The sequence below is a fragment of the Crocodylus siamensis genome, chromosome 1 (genome assembly GCF_052110815.1).
Source record: "Crocodylus siamensis isolate JL-2025a chromosome 1, ASM5211081v1, whole genome shotgun sequence".
NCBI classification, from domain to species: Eukaryota; Metazoa; Chordata; order Crocodylia; family Crocodylidae; genus Crocodylus; species Crocodylus siamensis.
In genome coordinates, this window is record NC_143395.1 from 169,022,826 (window position 1) to 169,027,108 (window position 4,283).

The window sequence follows — 4,283 nt, forward strand, 5'->3', positions numbered from 1 at the left end:
AAGGCATTTGAAGTGGGTGCTTGAACCACCTCCGGCGGCAGCCTATTCCAAAACTTGGGGGCTTGGACAGTAAAGAAGTTCTTCCCTATGTCCAGCCTGAAATGGTCACAGCGGGGTTTGTGACCGTTTGACCTTGTCATTCCTTGGGGCGCTCTGGTGAACAGACGTTCCCCCCGGTCCTGGTGAAAACCCCTAATAAACTTGTAGGTGGCCATCAGATCACCCCTGAGCCTGCGCTTTTCCAGGCTGAAGAGTCCCATTGCTCTCAGCCTCTCATCATAAGGTCTGTTTTCCTGACCTCTGATCATGCACGTGACTCTCCTCTGCCCTCTTTCAAGCTTCTCCACATCATTTTTGAATCGTGGAGCCCAAAACTGGATGCAGTATTCCAGCTGCGGCCTCACCAAGGCCGAGTACAATGGGAGAATGACGTCCTGAAATGTGCTTGAGAAGCATCTATGGATGCAAGCCAGTGTTTTGCTCGCTTTATCAGCTGCAGCAGCACATTGAAGGCTCGTGTTCATCTTGTGGTCAATCATAACCCCCAAGTCCCTTTTATCCATGGTGCTAGCCAGCATAACACTGCCAAGCCTATAAGCATGCTGCAGGTTTTTCCTCCCAAGGTGAAGAACCTTGCAGTTTTTGGTGTTTAACACCATCAGGTTTGCATCTGCCCATTTCATGAACCTGTCAAGATCTGCCCGGATTAGACTCCTGTCCTCAGGTATGGATGGTTTACCACAAAGTTTGGTGTCATCAGCAAACCTGACCAGCCTGTTTCTGATACCAATGTCCACATCATTAATGAAGACATTAAAAAGTAAAGGGCCTAGGACGGAGCCTTGAGGGACCCCACTGGTCACAGGGCACCACAACGATTGACTTCTGTCAACCACCACCCTCTGGGTCCTACTGCAGAGCCAATTCCCTAGCCAGTGGATCGTGGTGAGGCTGAGGCTGCAGTAAGCCAGTTTTGCCAAGAGATGGTCATGGGATACTAGATCAAAGGCTTTTTTAAAGTCAAGATATATGACATCAATATCTTCTCCCTTCTCCAGGTGATAGGTCACCTGGTTGTAAAAGGAAATGAGATTGGTTAAGCAAGACCTACCTGCAACAAACCCATACTGGGTATCCCTTAGGATATTGCCATCAGCTGGCCTGTATAGGATGGCCTCTTTGATAATCTTTTCCAAGACTTTCCCCAGGATAGAGGTCAGGGTTTGCAGTTTGCCAGATCCACTTTCCTCCCTTTCTTGAAGATAGGCATCGCGTTGGTCTTCTTCCAATCATCGGGCACTTCACCAGAGCACTAGGAGTTCTCAAAGATCCATGCCAGGGGCTGAGCTATGATGCCTGCCAGGTCTTTAAATACCCTTGGGTATAAACTGTCAGGGCTGGCTGACTTGAAGGTATCCAGCCTGCCAAGGGGTTCCTTCACAAGGTCAGCTTTGATGGATGGTAAGGAATCTCCCTCACCTGGCCTCCCTGTCCCGCAGTGGGCAGGGGCGTCCCATGGGACTAGTGAAAAACTGACGCAAAGTTCCCATTTAGCAGGTTTGTTTTTTCATGGGCATCAGTTGTCAGTTGTCCCATTTGTTTTTGCAGTGGTCCAATGTTGCCCTTGCTTTTCCTCTAGCTCCCCACATATCTAAAAAAGGACTTTTTATTGTCGTTGATATTTGTGCCTAGCTGGAGTTCCATCACAGCCTTGGCTTTCCTGGTTTGCTCCCTGCAGGTCCGGACCTGTGCAGAGTATTCCTCCTTGGTGGTGAATCCCATCCTCCATCCTTTGTCGGTCTTCCTTTTAAGATGCAGGAGGTCCGCCAGTTCCTTGGAGAGCCAAGGGGGCTGCTGTGCCCTTTTGCTGCCTTTCCTCCGAGATGGGATGGACTTTGCTTGCACATTCAGGATTTCTCCCTTGAGGAGCAACCACTTGTCTTGAACTCCTCTCCCCTTTGGGTTGTGGCCCTTTAGGGCCTCACTGACAAGCCTCCTGAGCTTGTCAAAGTCAGCTTTCCTGAAGTTGAGGACTTTTGTATTGCTGACTGACTTGCCAGCTTTACGGCGGATGGTGAAGTTGATCAGGTCCTGGTCACTGTCACCCAGCTTCCCTTCAATCATTAGGTCACTGATTAAGTCGTCTCCAGTTGCTAGAATCAGGTCGAGCAGCGCTTTACCTCTCGTCGGCCCGTAGACTTCCTGTGTCAGATAGAAGTCATCCACACACAAGAGAAAGCTTTGCGCCTGCTGGGATAACTTAGTTAATTAACTATGATGCTTAACATTGACTTTAGTTAAATTTTAAAAGCAAACATTACATCAGATTGAATCTGTCCAATGATCTATTACATTTAATACCCTATTTAAGAGACTGCTTCTCTTTCACCTGCCTAATATACTATCAGAGCTGTGGTCAGTGGAGGTGTCAATGCTGGACTCCAGCCTTGATAATATAGCAGGCAGAGATGTGAATGGTGAGGCATTCACCCTGTAAAGTCTTCAGAATCCTAAAATGCTGTCCTGCCCGTCAGCCAAAATAGCTGGGATCAGCTAATTTTCTAGGTATTATGCAGAGGGCCCATTTGTTTTACGGGACTTTTGAATTGCAGTGTAGGAAAGGAAAGATAATCCTATGTGTGCATGTACATCAGGAAAGAAGGGTTAATACTTGACTATTAGCTTCTTGGTAGAAGGGTGAGTTTTTTGGTAATCTTGAAAAAGCATGGAGCCATGACTGTGTATAGGTATCTTTCATTATTTTAAATCCAAACAAAACATTAAAAATTAGGAGAACGAGAAGCTTGTCTTACTGTTAAACTTCATTTGCTATGCACCACTCTGACGATACAAATAAGGATATAACTGGCTTTTTAATAACCAGAGCTCACAGCAGTTTTATATAACCAAAGCAGAACAATGGGACTGGAATTGACTTTAAGTTGGACCCCAAAATATTTTCCTGCTGCTTGTAAAATAATTTCTATATTCTATCCTTTCACTTATATTCCTACTGCTAATATCTTCACCAGTGCCACTGGTGAGCTCTTGCTTTGATTCCCTCAAGCTGTTTTCAAAATAATTCTCAAACATGTTCAAAATGCTGCTCTAAAAATATAGAAGTCATCCTCTTTGGCTTGGATGATGATACATTTCTAATCAAATTCCTTAATAACTCCTTTCTAAATACAGATTAGATTATTTGGCCCAAACTGTTTCTAGAGAGTCTCTCATCCATAAAGCATCAACAGCTTACTTAGCATGATTTCTTATTGCTCCTGACTACATTACTTGGTGACAGGCATCTTGATGTTGGATAATCAATTTGCAGTTTGTGATGAAAGGCAAAACTCCAACTTAATTAAAGGATGCTGGCAACCTCAATGTGAAAACATTAAAAAAAATACTGCTGGACCTAAGCTACCAGGATTTGGACAGATTCTGATACCATTGTTTGGGGTCTGAAAACACCATTGATCCACATGAAATTCCCATAGGTCAATAGAAATGCTGCAGAGTACAGCACTCCTCAACTTGAATCAGAATTCATCCAACTGGTGGATTGTTGAAAATTAGAAAAAAGTTCAACAATCTAGTTTGTGCTTCTGGTATTGTCAACTGATCGTTCAAAAATCCTAATTTAGACTCTGCACAGATTGAGAGTGTCTTAAGCTCAGTGGGTTTTCTTTGTTTGTTTGTTTTAAGAATACATTTTTTGCCTTTCTATTTGCTTTAGCTTCTGGGTCTGTAGGGGCTGTTTTCTCAGACTCTTTTCGCACTTAATAAACAAAGGGAATGGATTCACTGTTGCTGTGGGAGGGTTCAAAACAGAGACGCTGACTTCTTTTTTTTCCCCTCTGCAGGTTGCTTTGTGGCCATGGTGTGTGAGAGGGGTCAGGATGGTGTTAATATGTAACCTTTTAGGAAACTGGGTTTATATTAATATAAGAGCATATATATATATATATAGAGAGAGAGAGAGAGAGAGAGCGAGAGAGAGAAAACCATTCCAGTCCTAGATTTTTTTCAGGTTGGGGTCCTTACATCACTGCATAATTTTCACATAGCTTATTCGAGAATAGAAAGAGGTTAATCGCCTGGCAGGCATTACAGTTAAGATGCAATTAGCCTGTTAATCACACCATAAATAGTAACCTGTCACATGTTTAAAAAATGAATGGCACAACAAAATGTGAAAACAGCCACAAAATTTTCTGCAAAAAATGTGTTAAGATTTTTGTGGCTCATTTCCATTGTACTTTCAATTAAACATGTGGCAGTGT